The sequence below is a fragment of the Anomaloglossus baeobatrachus genome, chromosome 2, assembly GCF_048569485.1.
Source record: "Anomaloglossus baeobatrachus isolate aAnoBae1 chromosome 2, aAnoBae1.hap1, whole genome shotgun sequence".
In the NCBI taxonomy this organism is placed as follows: Eukaryota; Metazoa; Chordata; class Amphibia; order Anura; family Aromobatidae; genus Anomaloglossus; species Anomaloglossus baeobatrachus.
Genome location: NC_134354.1, coordinates 435,817,832 through 435,831,497, shown reverse-complemented (window position 1 = coordinate 435,831,497; position 13,666 = coordinate 435,817,832). Strand labels below are relative to the sequence as shown.

The window sequence follows — 13,666 nt, the reverse complement described above, 5'->3', positions numbered from 1 at the left end:
GCTTTGTTGCCTGAGGTCCCGCCCCTTCCGGTCACATGGGTATGACCTCACAGGTCCTGCAAGAGAGAGTGAATCGTTTGTATAATACTTATGCTAATTCTAACCGGGGGGGGGGGGGGGGGGGATAACTATGAATATATTATCTGATCCTCAGCTGCTGTCACTCAACAAGCAGCTAATTTTATACACTTTACTTTCTTGGATTTCAAAACCTAAACATCTGAGCTGAGCACTACAGGTATGTAGAGAATCAGCCAGCATAGAACTGGCTTTAGGTTATATACGAAAATCCTGGTGATTGGTTCCCTTTAAATGCAAAATTTACATTCATCTGTAAAGAAACACTTTGGGTTACTGAGCAACAGTCCAGTTTTTTTTTTCTTGGGCCACGTAAGACGCTTCTGACTTGGTCATGAGTGGCTTGACACAAGGAACGCGACAGTTGTAGCCCATCTCCTGGATATGTCTGTGTGTGGTGGCTCTTGAAGCACTGACTCCAGCAGCAGTCTACTCCTTGTGAGTCTCCCCCAAATTGTTGAATGGCCTTTATATTAACAATCCTATCAAGTGTGTGGTTATCCCGGTTGTTTGTGCACCTTTTTCTACCACACTTTTTCCTTCTATTAATATGCTAGGATACAGCACTCTGAACAGCCAGCTTCTTTAGCAACGACCTTTTGTGGCTTACCTTCCTTGTGGACTGTGTTAATGACTGCTTTCTGGACATCTGTTAAGTCAGCAGTCTTCCCCATGATTAGGTAGCCTACTGCACCAGAGTAAGGGACCATTTTAAACGCTTAGGAAGCCTTTGCAGGTGTTTTGTGGTGATTCTAATTTTCTGAGATAATTTATGACTTTTGGGTTTTCATTGGCTATAAGCCATAATCAACAACATTAACAGAAATAAACACTTGAAATAGATCACTCTTTATAATGACTATATAAAGATAAGTATCCCTTTTTGTATTGAATTACTGAAATAAAATAACTTTGATGATATTCTAATTTATTGAGATGCACTTGTAGTTTTCCATGTCCTTTGTTGGGATAGCACATATCCATGCTCTAAAGGTATTCCCAAACTGCCTCCACCTCTGAGGGATCCTCCTACAACCTCCCCTCAGACTGCCTAGGGCAGGGGTGGGGAACCTTTTTACTGCCGGGGGCCATTTGGAATTTCCTACTAACCTTTGGGGGCCGCACAAAATTATCAACTTGAAAACTACCCTGTTATATTTGGTCAAACGATTAATTAACTCACCCCTACTGTGGTGGCTGGAGCTGCTTCTCTTTGGTGCGGCTCTGCTGTTCGGTGATATTGATCATCTTGGTTCTCACAGCTGCTTTTCCAGGTTTGTCTCGGGACATACACATCACAAGAGACGCTGGGGCACATAAATTACAGGAGACACTGGGAGTACACATCACAGGAGGGGCTGGGGCATATACATCACTAGGGGGCATGGACAGCCCTGGCGGTGGCACAGACATGACTGGGGACAAGTACAACACTAGGTGGCAGCACAGACAGAGCAATAGGTGGCAGCACAGACAGAGCACTAGGTGACAGCACAGACAGAGCACTAGGTGACAGCACAGACAGAGCACTGAGTGGCAGCACAGACAGAGCACTGGGTGGCAGCACAGACAGAGCACTGGGTGGCAGCACAGACAGAGCACTGGGTGGCAGCACAGACAGAGCACTGGGTGGCAGCACAGACAGAGCACTGGGTGGCAGCACAGACAGAGCAGTGGGTGGCAGCACAGACAGAGCACTGGGTGGCAGCACAGACAGAGCACTGGGTGGCAGCACAGACAGAGCACTGGGTGGCAGCACAGACAGAGCACTGGGTGGCAGCACAGACAGAGCACTGGGTGGCAGCACAGACAGAGCACTGGGTGGCAGCACAGACAGAGCACTGGGTGGCAGCACAGAGAGCACTGGGTGGCAGCACAGAGAGCACTGGGTGGCAGCACAGACAGAGCACTGGGTGGCAGCACAGAGAGCACTGGGTGGCAGCACAGACAGAGCACTGGGTGGCAGCACAGACAGAGCACTGGGTGGCAGCACAGACAGAGCACTGGGTGGCAGCACAGACAGAGCACTGGGTGGCAGCACAGACAGAGCACTGGGTGGCAGCACAGACAGAGCACTGGGTGGCAGCACAGACAGAGCACTGGGTGGCAGCACAGACAGAGCACTGGGTGGCAGCACAGACAGAGCACTGGGTGGCAGCACAGACAGAGCACTGGGTGGCAGCACAGACAGAGCACTGGGTGGCAGCACAGACAGAGCACTGGGTGGCAGCACAGACAGAGCACTGGGTGGCAGCACAGACAGAGCACTGGGTGGCAGCACAGACAGAGCACTGGGTGGCAGCACAGACAGAGCACTGGGTGGCAGCACAGACAGAGCACTGGGTGGCAGCACAGACAGAGCACTGGGTGGCAGCACAGACAGAGCACTGGGTGGCAGCACAGACAGAGCACTGGGTGGCAGCACAGACAGAGCACTGGGTGGCAGCACAGACAGAGCACTGGGTGGCAGCACAGACAGAGCACTGGGTGGCAGCACAGACAGAGCACTGGGTGGCAGCACAGACAGAGCACTGGGTGGCAGCACAGACAGAGCACTGGGTGGCAGCACAGACAGAGCACTGGGTGGCAGCACAGACAGAGCACTGGGTGGCAGCACAGACAGAGCACTGGGTGGCAGCACAGACAGAGCACTGGGTGGCAGCACAGACAGAGCACTGGGTGGCAGCACAGACAGAGCACTGGGTGGCAGCACAGACAGAGCACTGGGTGGCAGCACAGACAGAGCACTGGGTGGCAGCACAGAGAGCACTGGGTGGCAGCACAGAGAGCACTGGGTGGCAGCACAGAGAGCACTGGGTGGCAGCACAGAGAGCACTGGGTGGCAGCACAGAGAGCACTGGGTGGCAGCACAGACAGAGCACTGGGTGGCAGCACAGACAGAGCACTGGGTGGCAGCACAGACAGAGCACTGGGTGGCAGCACAGACAGAGCACTGGGTGGCAGCACAGACAGAGCACTGGGTGGCAGCACAGACAGAGCACTGGGTGGCAGCACAGACAGAGCACTGGGTGGCAGCACAGACAGAGCACTGGGTGGCAGCACAGACAGAGCACTGGGTGGCAGCACAGACAGAGCACTGGGTGGCAGCACAGACAGAGCACTGGGTGGCAGCACAGACAGAGCACTGGGTGGCAGCACAGACAGAGCACTGGGTGGCAGCACAGACAGAGCACTGAGTGGCAGCACAGACAGAGCACTGAGTGGCAGCACAGACAGAGCACTGAGTGGCAGCACAGACAGAGCACTGAGTGGCAGCACAGACAGAGCACTGAGTGGCAGCACAGACAGAGCACTGAGTGGCAGCACAGACAGAGCACTGAGTGGCAGCACAGACAGAGCACTGAGTGGCAGCACAGACAGAGCACTGAGTGGCAGCACAGACAGAGCACTGAGTGGCAGCACAGACAGAGCACTGAGTGGCAGCACAGACAGAGCACTGAGTGGCAGCACAGACAGAGCACTGAGTGGCAGCACAGACAGAGCACTGAGTGGCAGCACAGACAGAGCACTGAGTGGCAGCACAGACAGAGCACTGAGTGGCAGCACAGACAGAGCACTGAGTGGCAGCACAGACAGAGCACTGAGTGGCAGCACAGACAGAGCACTGAGTGGCAGCACAGACAGAGCACTGAGTGGCAGCACAGACAGAGCACTGAGTGGCAGCACAGACAGAGCACTGAGTGGCAGCACAGACAGAGCACTGAGTGGCAGCACAGACAGAGCACTGAGTGGCAGCACAGACAGAGCACTGAGTGGCAGCACAGACAGAGCACTGAGTGGCAGCACAGACAGAGCACTGAGTGGCAGCACAGACAGAGCACTGAGTGGCAGCACAGACAGAGCACTGAGTGGCAGCACAGACAGAGCACTGAGTGGCAGCACAGACAGAGCACTGAGTGGCAGCACAGACAGAGCACTGAGTGGCAGCACAGACAGAGCACTGAGTGGCAGCACAGACAGAGCACTGAGTGGCAGCACAGACAGAGCACTGAGTGGCAGCACAGACAGAGCACTGAGTGGCAGCACAGACAGAGCACTGAGTGGCAGCACAGACAGAGCACTGAGTGGCAGCACAGACAGAGCACTGAGTGGCAGCACAGACAGAGCACTGAGTGGCAGCACAGACAGAGCACTGAGTGGCAGCACAGACAGAGCACTGAGTGGCAGCACAGACAGAGCACTGGGTGGCAGCACAGACAGAGCACTGAGTGGCAGCACAGACAGAGCACTGAGTGGCAGCACAGACAGAGCACTGAGTGGCAGCACAGACAGAGCACTGAGTGGCAGCACAGACAGAGCACTGAGTGGCAGCACAGACAGAGCACTGAGTGGCAGCACAGACAGAGCACTGAGTGGCAGCACAGACAGAGCACTGAGTGGCAGCACAGACAGAGCACTGGGTGGCAGCACAGACAGAGCACTGGGTGGCAGCACAGACAGAGCACTGGGTGGCAGCACAGACAGAGCACTGGGTGGCAGCACAGACAGAGCACTGGGTGGCAGCACAGACAGAGCACTGGGTGGCAGCACAGACAGAGCACTGGGTGGCAGCACAGACAGAGCACTGGGTGGCAGCACAGACAGAGCACTGGGTGGCAGCACAGACAGAGCACTGGGTGGCAGCACAGACAGAGCACTGGGTGGCAGCACAGACAGAGCACTGGGTGGCAGCACAGACAGAGCACTGGGTGGCAGCACAGACAGAGCACTGGGTGGCAGCACAGACAGAGCACTGGGTGGCAGCACAGACAGAGCACTGGGTGGCAGCACAGACAGAGCACTGGGTGGCAGCACAGACAGAGCACTGGGTGGCAGCACAGACAGAGCACTGGGTGGCAGCACAGACAGAGCACTGGGTGGCAGCACAGACAGAGCACTGGGTGGCAGCACAGACAGAGCACTGGGTGGCAGCACAGACAGAGCACTGAGTGGCAGCACAGACAGAGCACTGGGTGGCAGCACAGACAGAGCACTGGGTGGCAGCACAGACAGAGCACTGGGTGGCAGCACAGACAGAGCACTGAGTGGCAGCACAGACAGAGCACTGAGTGGCAGCACAGAGCACTGGGTGGCAGCACGGACAGAGCACTGGGTGGCAGCACGGGCAGAACACTGGGTGGCAGCACGGACAGAGCAGTGGGTGGCAGCACGGGCAGAGCAGTGGGTGGCAGCACGGGCAGAGCAGTGGGTGGCAGCACGGGCAGAGCAGTGGGTGGCAGCACGGGCAGAGCAGTGGGTTGCAGCACGGACAGAACAGTGGGTTGCAGCACGGACAGAGCAGTGGGTGGCAGCACACTGCACAAAGGGGTACACAGCATTGAGCATGGGGGGGGCAGCGATGGGTTCAGCACAGTATTGGAGTGGGGGAGGAGTCACACGCACAGCACAGCACAGGCCTGACTTGCCGGTAATCTGCTGCAGCTATTCTGTGACATTATCGCAGCATGATGCTTACCCCGCCCACCAGAGCACACTAGCACAGGCTGCGGTTAAGCCTAGAATCTATGGGCTGCAGTCAGGTCCTGGAAGTCAGGATCTGGATAGAGCCCATACATTCTAGCATCTACCCTCAGGTAATCGGGCAGTGGGATTTAAAGGGCCAGCAGCCGGGAAAAGCGCGGCTGCCGCCAGAGCACAGCGGTCCCCGGGAATGTGCCCGGGGGCCGCATAAAAAGTCGCCACGGGCCGCATACGGCCCGCGGGCCGGAGGTTCCCCACCCCTGGCCTAGGGAAAGAGGGGTATAGCAATACCGGGATCATCAGCAGCTGGTGAATGCTTCAAACTATCCGTGCCTTGATTTGACTGACATCTGCATCGGGGGAGCAGGAGACCGGGAACCAGTCTTATCATTGAAGATGCACCTGAATATCATAGGCGCAAGCTCTCTGTCCACCATCTTAGCTAGGGGGAGCCTGTCTCGTGCGCTCTTGGAGTCCCAAGTGACAGCTGGAATTCCATGCTCCATATTACTTTCCCCAGTCAGTTGGGGATCTCATCTGCCCTGCGGGCGGTTAGGCAGAGGATTGGGTTTCCCTGGGACTCTTCTCAGACAATCTTCTCAGGATAAGTCATACATTTCTGATCAGCCCAGGTCATCGGTGTCAGTAGCAGATGGCCAGAAATGTTTAGTTCTGGAGCTGCCCCATCTTTCTGATTGCGTTCGTGACCACCTCCTATTGATTTGAATGGGAGGTGGATGCGCAGTACTCTGCCACTATCAGAACACGGGGCAGCTACAGAACTCAGCATTTATGGCCATCTGCTACCGTTTGCAGCATCAAAATCATCTGATATAAAAACAGAGGCCTTAATTCCAGTGATGTGTCATTTACCGAACTGCTTGATGTAGTATTTATAAAATCACTGTTTAATTAGCAGGAGACTATAACTAGAGAACTAGTAAACCTACAGCCAGGTAGTCCAACCATGCCATCACCCCTGATTGGCAGCTTTCTGTGTACACAGAAAGCTGCCAACCAGTGCTGTGGGCGGGATTGTAAAGTTCCTGAGGCGGGAACGGCGGTCACGTGACCACAATTGTGCACTGTTCCTGGCCAGAACCTAACTAGTGGGCAAAGTCTCACTCCCTACAAATGTATGGAGTGGGTGCGTCGGACTAGTAGGCGTGGCCTTGCTCAATACATTTGTATGGAGTGAGGCTATGCCCACTATTCAGGTTCTGGCCGGAAACATGCATATCACACAATTGGAGGAAGAAGAATGACGAGTACAACCTAAAGAACAGTCACAACCGAGAAGCATGGAGCAGGAAACATCATACTTTGGGGGTGCTTTTCTGCAAAGGGGACAAGTCAACTGCACCGTGCTGAAGGGAGGATGGATTTGGTGATGGGGTCATGTATCGCAAGATTCTGGCCAACAACCTCCTTCCCTCAGTAACAGCATTGAAGATGGGTTGTGGCTGGGTCTTCCAGCATGAAAATGACCTGAAACACACAGCCTGGGCAACTAAGGAGTGGCTCCATAAGAAGCATTTCAAAGTCATGGATGGCCTAGCCGATTTTTAGACCTGAACCCAATAGAAAGTCTTTCGAGGGACCTGAAACTCAATGTTGCCCAGCGACAGCCCCGAATCCTGAAAGATCTGGAGAACATCTGTATGGAGGAGTGGGCCAAAATTCCTGTTGCAGTGTGTGTAAATGTGGTGAAGAACTACAAGAAACATCTGACCTCTGTAATTGCAAACAAAGATTCCTGTAAATTCCTCTCCATCTCTATCTCTGCATCTGCAGAATTCGTATGAAAAAAATCTCTTAAGAAAATATTTCTTCTTTTGTGAAGTGTTTTAGCATGAAAAAGGCGTATAATTGGGCCGAAACATCCCTTGTCCTTCCCTGTCACAGTATAAATAAATATATACTAATATTTTTTGCAAAGGAAAAAAAAAAAAAAACAAACTCTGTTCAGCCTCCTTTTTTCTGCTTTATCTGCGAATGAGTGTGCAGTGTCTGATTAGTGACTTATAGCCCGGACCTTGGTCCTCTCACTTGCACCTCAGAACCTCTCCCCATTTTTTGGCTGTGTGCACACCATACATCCTTACTTATCACCACCAAAGACCTGCAGCATCATCTTGCTGCAGATGGTGTCAATGTGCATCGGTCAACAATACAGCGCACGTTGCACAAGGAGAAGCTGTATGGGAGAGTGATGCGAAAGAAGCCATTTCTGCAAGCACGCCACAAACAGAGTCGCCTGAGGTATGCAAAAGCACATTTGGACAAGCCAGTTACATTTTGGAAGAAAGTCCTGTGGACTGATGAAACAAAGAGTGAGTTGTTTGGTCATACAAAAAGGCGTTATGCATGGAGGCAAAAAAACACGGCATTCCAAGAAAAGCACTTGCTACCCACAGTAAAATTTGGTGGAGGTTCCATCATGCTTTGGGGCTGTACGCCAATGCCGGCACCGGGAATCTTGTTAAAGCTGACGGTCGCATGGATTCAACTCAGTATCAGCAGATTCTTGACAATAATGTGCAAGAATCAGTGACGAAGTTGAAGTTACGCAGGGGATGGATATTTCAGCAAGACAATGATCCAAAACACCGCTCCAAATCTACTCAGGCATTCATGCAGAGGAACAATTACAATGTTCTGGAATGGCCATCCCAGTCCCCAGACCTGAATATCATTGAAAATCTGTGGGATGATTTGAAGCGTTTTGTCCATGCTCGGCAACCATCAAACTTAACTGAACTGGAATTGTTTTGTAAACAGGAATGGTCAAATATACCTTCATCCAGGATCCAGGAACTCATTAAAAGCAACAGGAAGCGACTAGAGGCTGTTATTTTTGCAAAAGGAGGATCTACAAAATATTAATGTCAGTTTTATGTTGAGGTGCCCATACTTTTGCACCGGTCAAATTTTGTTTAAATGCGGATTGCACATTTTCTGTTAGTAGAATAAACCTCATTTCAATCCAGAAATATTACTGAGTCCATCAGTTATTAGATATATGAAACTGAAATAGCTGTTGGAAAAACCCAAATTGTTATAAAGAAAAAAGGTTAACATTAATAGGGGTGCCCAAACTTTTTCATATGACTGTAGGACTATGGGGACTACATTATAATATATGGAGGACTATCAAGGCTACCGTATACATGGACTATGGAGGTGCATTATAAAACATGGAGCACTATAATCTATGGAGTACTATGGGGTGAATTATAATACATGGAGAACTATGGGAAATGCATTATAATACATGGAGGACGATTGAGGTGCATTCTATTATATCAAGGGTTATGTGGGACCCTTTATACTATATAAAAGGCTATGTGGGGGTCATTACAGTATTTGGTGAACTATATACGAGGGGGGGCAAAGATACAAGTATGAGATTCAAACGTTTTGTGCTGAGGGAAAAAGGCTCTTTCCCTCAGCACCCAGAGTTCCCATGCTCTGCTATAATCTTCTCTCAGCACCCAGCTTTCCCATGCTCTGATATGGGAAAGCTGAGTGCTGAGGGAAAGATGTATAGCAGAGCATGGGAAAGCTGGGTGCCGAGGACAAGATGGATATCAGAACATAGAAAAGCTGGGTGCTGATAGAGGGATTTTAGATCATGGGAAACCTGGCTGCTGAGGGTAAGAGCCATGTGTCAGCAGGATTATCACGTACCCCGGGTGCCAGTGTCATCCCCTACCTCAAGTTCCGGTGTACGTGGAGGGGGGCCCGGTCCGAACTTTACACCGGGGCCCATCAATCTCTAGTTACGCCACTGGAAAGGGCCATATAACCATGGCCCTTCCCACATTAATAATATCAGCCCGGAGTTGTCTGCTGTACCTTGGCTGGTTTTAGTACAATGGAGGGGACCCCACAACGTTTTTTATTCAATTTTTTTTTAATCTAAAAAACTAAGCGTGGGATCCCCTCTATTTTTTAATAACCAGCCAATGTACAACAGAGAGCTGAGGGTTTCAGCTGCTGCTGTTCCTGTGCTGGATATGAATATTGGGAGGGGGGGGGAACCCCCACGTTATTTTAAATTAAAGAATAAAAGTGCTGCAAAACAGCTGGCCAAGCTAGCCATCTGTTGTATCTTTGTTTATTTTATATATTCTTTCTTATTTTCTCTCTTTATATCTCTCTACCTATCTTATCTGTTCTATATATCTAGTTATCTATCATTTTTCTGGCTTTGCGCATCTTTTCAATATTAAAAAGAAAAACTTTAGTTTCATGCATTTTTTACAGGTACCAGTCACACAAATGCAAACACGGATGTCACAAGGATGCCCATACCGGTACGTGTGACATGTCTGTGTTTACCGTAAACACAACATCTGAAAGGGGACAAACAGTATTTAAAAAAAAAAAATAATAGTTGTTTGCTTTCCTCAGCAAAAATGGCATTGTGGGTTTACTGACTAAGAATACATAATTGCAGAGAAAGGTTGAACTAAATGGACCCAAGACATTTTTCCACCAATGTAATATCAGTAATCCGGTAATAATAAATCCTGCATGTGCTGATTATGTATCTGATGTAAGCATTGCTCAATCTCTGTACAAGTGTCACTGCCAAAGCAGATGCATCGGGGAGCTCACCAGTAACAATACCTGAGGCACCGGGGGGGGCCCCCACCGGTAACAATACCTGAGGCACCTGGGGGGGCCCCCACCGGTAACAATACCTGAGGCACCGGGGGGGGGGGCCCCACCGGTAACAATACCTGAGGCACCGGGGGGGGGGGGCCCCACCGGTAACAATACCTGAGGCACCGGGGGGGGGGGCCCCACCGGTAACAATACCTGAGGCACGGGGGGGGGGCCCCACCGGTAACAATACCTGAGGCACGGGGGGGGGGCCCCACCGGTAACAATACCTGAGGCACCGGGGGGCCCCACCGGTAACAATACCTGAGGCACCGGGGGGGGGGGGGGGCAACAATAACAATACCTGATGTACCAGGGGCCCACTAGTGAACCCTGATGCACTAGGGGGAACTGGGTTACACCTAATGTCCCTAGAATAAAGCAGACACAAAGTCCAGGAACAGCAGCTGTCCGCACAGAACATGATTTCATCCAGTGTGGCAGAATGAGGGGCGCCTGCCTGATTGTAGCCCCTCTGGAGATAAGCGGTGTCAGTTGAGCCTGATGACAGCTTATCCCCGCCATGAAATAGCCTGTAGTCAGCCCGCAGTGCTCAATCATTAGGAAATATAAATGGGGCAGAGGGAAAGCACAGCCATGGCGCACACACCAGGCTCTGGGGTTATCAGGGCGGACACCGAGCTGCAGCCACAGGGATGGCGACATGCTCTAAGACTGTCCGGTTTGTTGTGTCCAAAGTCGCTTGTTATGAAGCAGAATATAGAAGTAACGCATATCGCGACATGACTCGTACTAAACACTCACCCGCACACGACTACAGGGAACCAACGGGGACACCGGAACACTGACACCGACTGAAGTGCAGGGAAACGATCTAACCACGCCCACACTGTGGTCACATGACCATGGCTGTGGAGCAACACTGGAGGTGAAATTGAGTTTGGAAGTGTGACGTTTGGAGACTGAGATACAGGCTGTCGGCTGAGTGGTCACCGCATAAGCACAGACAGGCAGTGTATGCGTGTGATTATTACCACAAGGGGACAAACAGGCGCAGAATATCTGTGTGTGGCTACCATAGGAAGAGAGACAGTCTGTGCATGGTTACCACAGGAGCAGAGACAGTCTGTGTATGGTTACCTCAGGAGCAGAGACAGGCTGTGCATGGTTACCACAGGAGCAGAGACAGTCTGTGTATGGTTACCTCAGGAGCAGAGACAGGCTGTGCATGGTTACCACAGGAGCAGAGACAGGCTGTGTGTGCACGGTTACCACAGGAGCAGAAACAGGCTGTGTGTGCACGGTTACCACAGGAGCAGAGACAGGCTGTGTACGGTTACCACAGGAGCAGAGACAAGCTGTGCACGGTTACCACAAGAGCAGATATAGGCTGTGTACGGTTACCACAAGAGCAGAGACAGGCTGTGTGCACAGTTACCACAAGAGCAGAGACAGGCTATGTACGGTTACCACAGGAGCATAGACAGGCTGTGTATGGTTACAACAGGAGCAAAGACAGGCTGTGTATAGTTACCACAGGAGCAGAGACAGGCTGTGCATGGTTACCACAGGAGCATAGACAGGCTGTGCATGGTTACCACAAGAGCAGAGACAGGCTGTGCACGGTTACCAAAGGAGCAGAGACAGGCTGTGTACGGTTACCACAGGAGCAGAGACAGGCTGTGCACGGTTACCACAGGAGCAGAGACAGGCTATGGACGATTACCACAGGAGCAGAGACAGGCTGTGCACGGTTACCAAAGGAGCAGAGACAGGCTGTGTACGGTTACCACAGGAGCAGAGACAGGCTGTGCACGGTTACCACAGGAGCAGAGACAGGCTATGGACGATTACCACAGGAGCAGAGACAGGCTGTGCATGCTTAGCACAGAAGCAGAGACAGGCTGTGTATGGTTACCACAATGGGACATACAGGCGCATTATATCTGTGTGTGGTTACCACAGGCAGAAACAGGTGCAGTGTGCATGTGTGTGGTTAACCCAGGCATTGTATGTCTGCGTGGTTACCACAGAGGGACAGACAGGTAGTGTTGGTACCACAGGCTGAGACTGGTGCTGTATATCTGTGTGGGGTTACCACAGGGGGAGAGAAAGGCAGTGTATATCTGTGGGGTTACCACAGGGGGAGCAACAGTTGACCTTAGGAATTAGCTATTTGCTCTCTCAGTACCTTAGGTGAAGGCAGGAAGTAACGGCCTGGCTCACTTGGATGTTGCTCCGGAACAAATGTCCATTTCTCAGTCTCTGGTTCTTGATGTCCAATATTCAGTGCTTGACCGCGTATGCAGATCCTCTTCTAATGCCGATATTTCTCTGGCGACAATGTTCGGTTTTCGGGTTCCTCTGGCGACGGTATGCAGGCTTTAGGTTCCTCTGAGATCATTGTACTTCCAGATGATTCCTTGCAAACGACAGGGGCCTGCGCTACTGCGAATACGTCCATTCCCCTGATGATCGTGGCACCAACTCTGCCTTCCCTTATATTTGGTAATCCAAAAACATCCAAGAAAAATCCAGCAATCCCAAAAGATAAAAATTCCAAAACGTTATTTCACATTTTAAAATTCCATGGTAAGGACCCCATTAAAAGGGAAACAGATGACACGTTTGTGATCCAACAGATCCTTATTCATATCTTGAGATATGAATAAGGATCTGTTGGATCTGAAACGCGTCATCTGTTTCCCTTTTATTGGAGTCCTAACCATGGAATTTTAAAATGTGAAAGAAAGTTTTGGAATTTTTTTTATCGTTTGGGATTACTGGCTTTTTCTTGGATTTTTTTGGATTGCTTCTTCTGGTGACCAGCTGGACTCTGATCCGTGCATCCCCTTCTCTATACCAGGAATTGCAGATGGTGGTGGAGTAGCTGATAAGTATTTTTTTGTTTTTTTTATATTTAGTAACTGCAACACATTTGTCACCTGACTTAAGGCTGCTTTACACCTTACAATTTCTCGTGCGATCGCACCCGCCCCCATCGTTTGTGCGGCACGGGCAATTTCTTGCCCGTGTTGCACAATGTTGTAACCCCCAATCACACGTACTTACCTTCCAAACGACCTCGCTGTGGGCGGCGAACATCCACTTCCTGAAGCGGGAGGGACGTGCAGCGTCACAGCGACGTCACACAGCGTCCGGCCAATAGAAGCGGAGGGGCGGAGATGAGTGGGACGTAAACATCCCATGAGTAAGCACAACTCGTCCGAATCGCGTCTTCCTAGCATGGCATAATGGACTTTTTAATGGTTTTTTAATAAAGGACTTTTATTTTTAATCAAATGCACCGTCCTGGATCAACTTCTTTGAATCTTGGATACTAAGGGAGCAGGCTGACTCCAAATGGATCCCTGCATGGTGAAATGATGGTCCCCTAAAACAAAGAGGTGAGCTGGACACACCCTTGTATATGCTCTTGTTCTTTCCGTATCCACTGTATGTGTGTGGTTAACTC

At 51.1% G+C, this 13,666-nt stretch overlaps 1 protein-coding gene across 2 annotated transcripts in view; it reads right to left on the bottom strand.

The window, feature by feature from the left end:
* ALDH3A2 (aldehyde dehydrogenase 3 family member A2) overlaps nucleotides 1-11,084 on the bottom strand; it is a 126,780-nt gene extending 115,696 nt beyond the window's left edge. For both annotated transcript variants that reach the window (XM_075336248.1, XM_075336249.1), the window contains exon 1: nucleotides 10,996-11,084. The gene's annotated coding sequence lies outside the window, so the exon portion shown is untranslated. The remainder of the gene's footprint in view (nucleotides 1-10,995) is intronic.
* Between the last annotated feature and the right edge of the window lie 2,582 nt (nucleotides 11,085-13,666).